Raw genomic sequence first — 7,271 nt, 5'->3', positions numbered from 1 at the left:
TTTGAAGCTAAAGAAAATGAAGTTCCAAGAAGATGGGTAACCTGCCCTCTTTTGTATATTTAATCTACTGATTCATTCAACAAATATTAGGTGCTGTTGTTCTAGGACAGAGGTTGGCTATAAACTATACCTCACAGGCAAAATCCTATCAAATACCTGTTTTTGCAAATAAAGTGGAGCAAATAAAGTTTTATTGGATCACAGTCATACCCATACTATGGTTCACACTACATTGGCAAAGCTGAATAACTGCAACAGAAATCACATAGCCTGCAAAGAAAATAAAATATGTACTCTCTGGGCCTTTATATATTTAAAAAATGTGAATCACTCTTCAATGAGCTTGGGATACAGCAGTAATGAAAATGGGGGGAAAATTCATTGCTTTTGTGGTGATTACTTTTAGTGGAGGGCAATAGTCAATGCAATGCACTTAATTAAAAAGTTCATCACTTCCTCAAAGTTCCAGAGGCCAGAAGTCTGAAATCAAAGCTTCAGTAGGACCATACTTGCTCTGAAGACTCTAAGGGAACCTCCTTCCTTGCCTATTCCAGACTTTGGTGGTTCCAGGAATTTCTTGGCTTGGGGCTGCATAACCGTAATGTTGATTGTGTTTCTTTTCCTTTGTCTCTCATAAGGACATTTGCCACTGGATTCAGGGTTTGCCCAGATAATCCAGGATGATCTCATCTCAAAATCCTTTGTTAAGTCCACAAAGTCTCAAAGTCTCTTTTTCCAAATAAAGTCACTTTTATAGGGTCCAGATAGAAATATTTGGGATGGGCACTATTCAATGCTCTGGGGAAGCAGAAGACTGGAAGTTTTGTTTTATTTTTAAAAGCGTATGTACGTATGTATGTATGTATGTATGTATGTATGTATGTATGTATGTATTGAGATAGGGTCTCCTCATTCTCTCACCCAGGTTGGAGTATAGTGCTATGATCAGGGATTACTGTAGCCTCAACCTCTGGGGCTCAAGTGATCCTCCCATCTTAGTCTCCTGAGTATCTGAGACTAAACACATGGCCCTCTATGCCTCGCTAATCTTTTTTTATTTTCTGCAGTGACAGGGTCTCGCTATGTCATCTAGGCTGGTCCTGAACTCCTGGGCTCAAGTGATCGTCTTGCCTCATCCTCTCAAAGTGCTGGTATTATGGGCATGAGCCACTATGCTCAGCCTAAGTTTTGTTTTAGACATGGACTTCTCTTATTAACTAAGTGGAGATGTTGAGTAGACAACTTATTATATGGACCTGGAATTCAATCACATGATGGTAGAAACCAAGAGTCCCAACCAATTTTTTTCTCTATTCATGCCTGCTCAATTATTAGGAAATCTCCAATTCACAGAAACAACTAGTAAAATGGCCCTTGATATAAGGTAATATGACCTGCCTATGCCATTCCTGATGTTGATGTCTTTGGGTATAGCAAAAACAGCCCACTCCTTTCTCCTTTAAAAGATGATGTGGATTTGACTGAGCAAGACAAGATTCTTAGGGTAAGAGGAAAATGGCATGTCTATTTCCCTCTGGTGATTGTATTCAGCTTAACAAAGCCCAGAAGACACTATAAATGCAATGGTGTGATTGTTTCTGTTTCCTACCTTGTGAAATACCACAAACATTTACAAGCTGGGGGTAAGGGTCTAACTAATAGTTTGGAAGAGCAACTTCTCTACCCCCCAGAGAATAAATGGCTTTGCTAGCAGCATTTTCTAACCCATAGGGATAACTAGCTGACAAAAAAATCTGAGCATTAGGTCACTTAATACTGAGTCAACACAGAAACTCTGCGAAATCAAAAACTTCAAAGCTCAATATATTAATGAGTTTCTGGAGTCTCTGGAGACTTCTTGCTGGACAGAGAAAAGATCTATCGAAGTATCTTCTCTTTAATTTAAAGTGAAAATTGATGCTATCTGGGTGTCAGGTACAATTATCTTAATTTATTGGGGAATATGTACAAATGATCCAATTATAGGTTTAAATGACTTTAGGGTTCCTTGTTTCTCCCAATCTTATTCATAAAGTATTTTCACTTTCAGCAATCAAGAGTTATTTATGTAGGATTGGGGGCTTATTGATATAGCTAAAAAGTTCCCAGAGGTGGAATTACAACTGTTTTCTGAAAAACAGTGAAATTGATATAGTGAAAATCTAATTTTAATATTAGCATTTCAGTCAAAGCTACTTTTATTAAGCAACAAGAGAATGAATTACTTGGACAGAATAACTCCAGAGGATGATCAAATATGGCTTCTTCTTCCAAAAGGTTTCTGACTTCATTTTTCAGAATCTGTAGGGCTAGAAAATATCCTTATCCAATGGTGTGTTCAGTGACATATATGAGTTTGTAACCTCCCTAAGATCCTATCAGATAGAAAACATTAGGAAATCATTGAAGAGCCTGGTTTATTTTCTCAATCTGGGCAACAAAGGGCATTGAATCTGCTCTGCCACCTTATTCTTGCAGAACAGAAATGAATACAATTGAGAGGACTCAGAAAGGTAGGGCATAAGAGAAAGAGGAAAAAGTAACATGTCCAGCCTCATAACTATTACTCCTTGTTCTAAAGGAGATACTACTGTGCAATTGCTAAAATAATATGAATGTGCATTAGAAGAGCATTTATAAATGAATATGTATTCTACAATTTGCCTCTTCTTTGACTTCAGGCAAGTTATTCAACCTTTCTAAGCCTTGTGTCTTCAAGGGATAAAAAATAGTGCATATCTCATAAGGCCTTTGTAAGAATGTAAAGAATATATCACCTAGCACAGGGTAAGTGATTTTAATTGCAGCTACAATTATTATCTGAATAATAAAAGCAGGCCTGTAGTTAGGTGCTGACAATTCCAAACTTTTCTGTGTGAGCCAATATCCGTTGATTAATTCTCAGACCCAGTCACCCCAAACAGGGGACTTTGATGAAAGGCCAAATCATCTGAGAGTATGATCTGAAGTTTGTTCTCCTATTAGTGAAAGTGGGAAAGTTGCTTTTCTTCATTTTTATGATTTGGCTGAGATCTAAAGGCCTTGGGGCACCTGGCACAGAGAACTCAAAGTTATTATTGAAAACTGAAAAGTTTGATGAACCTAATAGCCAAAGGCAGATCGAGTCCACATGGCATCAAAGTAGGGCAATGAGAAAAGCAGGGTTGTGATAATAGTCAGGTCTCAGATCTGTGGTGAGAAGTAACAGAATGAGTCAGAGTATAGGAGAAAGAAACCATGCCAACACAAATGTTGGTTTAGAACCTTTTTAGAAAGAAAATGTCTAGCAGTGACCATTCATTTTGAAGTCATTTCTGCTACCAGAAGCCAAAAGCCAAATATATCTGATTAGAATCCCACCTAGATGGGCAGTATTGCCAGATCCTACCCACTGGGATTCCCTTACTCTAGCATCTACTAAGAAAGAATTTTAGTCTTTAGAAAAGAAAAAAATGCTCCCACTTGTATACTCTTGGAATGTCTTGGCCAACTCAGCCCCTTAGTCTGAGGTGGAGCCTACCTTCCTGTACCTTAAGGGACTTTCACTGCCTTACTGGAGTAACTTTGGTAGTCTTTAATGTCTATTAAGAGGAGATGGAAGTGAGGATTGTGTGTGTAAGTATGTGTGCATGTGTGTGTGTACATGTGTGTACACAGCACATGTGTGTTGGTTGGTGAAGGAGACGCAAAGCCATCTCAAATCCTGAGAATGCGGCTGGCTGACACAAACTCCAACAGCCAACTGGCAATAATAGACAACCACACATTCATTCCTTTAACAAAAGTGTCCATTCAAATAGAATATGAATTCAATTACTCCATATTAATTGAATGCCTACTCTTGCTAAATTGGGAGGGAGGGGCAGGGGAAATTAGGAGGTTATTATAATAACACAAGTGAATGACAATATTATTTTAGGTACAATTGGTAGTGGAGAAGGTCATGAGAAGTAATTGAAACCAGGTTATATTTTGAAGACACTGCTGAAAAGATTAACAGATTGAATGTGGCGTCTAAGCGAGAAAGGAAACTCAAGATGACTCTGTTTCCTGGCCCAGGCAACTGGTAGGATGAAAATTCCAATCACTGAGACAGGACAACTGTGGGAGGAGCAGATTTGGGAGCTTAGGAATTAAGAGTTATGTTTTGGCCATATTCAGCCTGTGATAACAACTTTACATCTAAGGGGGATGTGTTGAGTAGGCAGCTGGGTCTCTGAGAAGGATTTGAGAAGAAAAGTCGTGAGTTGTAGATACAAATTTAGAAGTTGTCAGAGCTAAGATGGCTTTTAAAACCCTGAAATTGGGGAAGATAACCTAGGGAGTAAGAGGAGAACCAAAGAAGAGATCTAAAGTCTGGGTTTTGAGAGATGAGAAAGAATGAGCAGAAAAAAATTGGAGTGATAAATGAAATGAAAGAAAAACTAAGAGAGTGAGCAAAGAGAAGAAAGAGCTTCAAGAAGAGATGGATCAGCTCTTTTAATATTGATAGACCTAATGTGATGAGGAATCATTATGAACTTCTGGATTTGGTATCATGAAGATCGGCAAGTACTGTGGCAAGACCCTTTCAATGCAGGAGAAACCAAACTACCAATTAGTGTGAGTTCAAGAGACTGTAAGTAGAGGAATTAGAAATAGCTAATATAGGCAACTCTTTTTGAGGGATTTTTCTATAAAGAGAAGACACTGACGAAGGAATCAAATCACTGGCTACTTTCCCTAGAAAGTAAAAATGATTCAGGATTCCCAGCAGGTTCCAGAACTAAATTTGACAACACTTTAGAGATCTTGTGCTCAGCCCCACTGGGATGGTGGGAAAGGAGAGAGATAAAAGTAAGGCACAATAGCAGTCCTCAGAAAGATTTTAGCCAGAAAATATATTTATGATATCAAGGTCAGAAAAAATCATTATTGTATCTAATCCTTGAAATGTCCCTGTTACTTAAGTACAGCTGATCATGGGCATCTGTATACTTAATTTGCGGTGGGGGGGGGATTTTGAATATTTAAAAGTCACTTTGAGGGTTAAAGATGTGTGGCCGTTTTCAGTTTTGTTGAGGAGAAAACTGGAATGTGTGTGCTGTTGGGCTAGTACAAAAAAGAATCATCCACATACTCAGCCCACTTCCCCGCATCTATGTCTTACTCAGTTTTGTGGTTGTCAACTGTTATGTTCATGATAATATGCTTCAAGTTCTAGGTAAGTCACGTAAGATTTTCTGTCATACTTTACAGAAAAGAAAATATAGAATTATGTTCCCTGGTTGAGTAACACACTATTTGAATGAAATAGTTGCTCTTATCTTTTCAGAATTTTGGCTGAAGACCTACAGGTAAAAACAATAAAACATATCCCTAGATTATTTTTCTCTCTATGGCTACCTATTAGCACTATCTTGAATGATGCAGTAGTTATCCTGGAGTAGGAAATTAATGATGAACTAACTGATTTAGGGGAGACAAATAGTAATAGATGCCATTCTAACTCAGAAGGCAACATACCTACTTTATAAATACAGGAAAACCTAGTTAAAATACACATAATCATACAAGTTGCTATTTTTCTCAGAATCAGAGACATGTTGTTAATGGCAAGACAACAGGTTTTCATGATACGTATCTCATGATTTATGGAAATAAAGTTAAATCCAAACACAGACTTACAAGATATGACTCATTAAAACAACAGAAGGATTCAAACACACAGCAAAGCATAAAACACACAAACAAAATAAGATTACAATAAAGAGAGTCAAGAAAATTACAAAGATAAATTTGGTATTGGCAAAACTAATTAAAGACCATGCAATACTTTGATCTGTGGTAATTGTAAAACAAATTTTGAGTAGATACTTACTGTAAATAAACATTTTTAAAAGAATTGAAAGATAAATCCATGCTACACTAGAAGATAGAAGTGGCAATTCGATGACTGAAATCCTCCCTAACCACCCCCCCATCATCACCTTCTGCTTCTGGTCTATGTAAGACTAGAAATTCAAATGGCTATTGAATAGAGTTGGTAGGAGAATTTTCAAAAAAGTGAATTTTTTTTTCTTTCTCCTCCCACCTGCTCAGAAAGAGAGTTGGAGGGGGGTAGTGCCTCCCCTCTATCATGCTACGAGAAGGAGAACTTAAAGATTGGCTTGACACCAGAAAAGAAGTCATGTTAACACTGGTTTAATGTTCTTTGAGCAACAAAAATTTATAGGCCTGCCACTTGCTGCTACAGGAACAGAATAAAACTAGGGAGAAAGATATTGAAAGAGTCTGATATGTGTTCCCAGGAGTTTCGGGGCACAAATGAACTCACAGACTGGTTACTGTGAAAGTCGTAAGGGGGAAAGCTGGCTGGATTATCTATAGTCTACACTTTAAGGAGAAGGGGATTTTAACTTGGGCGAACTACTTGTCCATGATTTGGCACCATAAGAATGTATGAGTGTCCTAAGGGCCAAGTAGCCATGTTTGAATTGTCTTAATAGGCTTATGCCAAAGATGACATAGTGAGAAGCTATGGAGGATTCTGCAACAGACAGAAGCTAATTGAGGGTGTCAGGAGTTTAGTTGGAGAATGCATATATACCAGGGAGCTATGCATGACAGGTGTCTACACAGGAGCATTTTTGAGGATTCACCAATACATTCCACAGAAAAGCCAAAAACATATGCCTGACATAAGACAGTATGCATCCAACCACAAGAAGACTTCAGACAATTAAATAAAAACATTTTTCTCCTACTATTTAGGACCCTCCTTTGTCTCAGCCTCAGAAGAACAAGAAGGAGGAGATATGAAGGTTCCAGAGGAAGAATGACAAAACAGTCCTTGCTATTTTTCCACCTGCAGTCTTGACCTCCTTACAAGAGAAGGCATTGCATGTCACGAGAAATGCAGCTGCAAGACTCAGGGAATGCAGAGAATAGATCACAAATTCTGTTGCCTTTTACTGGAGTCCTGTTCTCTTCTATGATTTTAATAAAAGTACCAAGGAACAAATGGTGAAGAAATATGGCACTGTCTTCAATATTTGATCCTTATTAGCTTGAATGTAATCTCATTGGAAAAGCAGGCATTAACACCCACTGGAGGAGCACTGGTGGAAAGCTTAGTCATTCTAAGCAGATTCTCATAACTCTGAATATTGATTTTAGATGACAAAATTATTGATAAATTGCAACATTCATAGAGCTGTATTGAGTGTCTCCAAAAGAGTCTGGAGAAATGGAAAGCCAGTAGCAACTTGTTATAATGTTTTGGAGGAACC

The 7,271-nt window shown here is 38.0% G+C and overlaps 1 long non-coding RNA gene across 1 annotated transcript; it reads left to right on the top strand.

Moving 5' to 3' along the window:
- Nucleotides 1-4,319: 4,319 nt before the first annotated feature.
- Nucleotides 4,320-7,003, top strand: LOC118153444 (uncharacterized). The gene is made up of 2 exons (XR_004742661.3): nt 4,320-4,602; nt 6,754-7,003. It is a non-coding gene; the product is annotated as an uncharacterized LOC118153444 (long non-coding RNA).
- Nucleotides 7,004-7,271: the final 268 nt, after the last annotated feature.

Source organism: Callithrix jacchus, chromosome 5 (genome assembly GCF_049354715.1).
Source record: "Callithrix jacchus isolate 240 chromosome 5, calJac240_pri, whole genome shotgun sequence".
NCBI classification, from domain to species: Eukaryota; Metazoa; Chordata; class Mammalia; order Primates; family Cebidae; genus Callithrix; species Callithrix jacchus.
The sequence above is the reverse complement of the archived record's forward strand: the minus strand, read 5'-3'. Positions and strand labels throughout refer to the sequence as shown.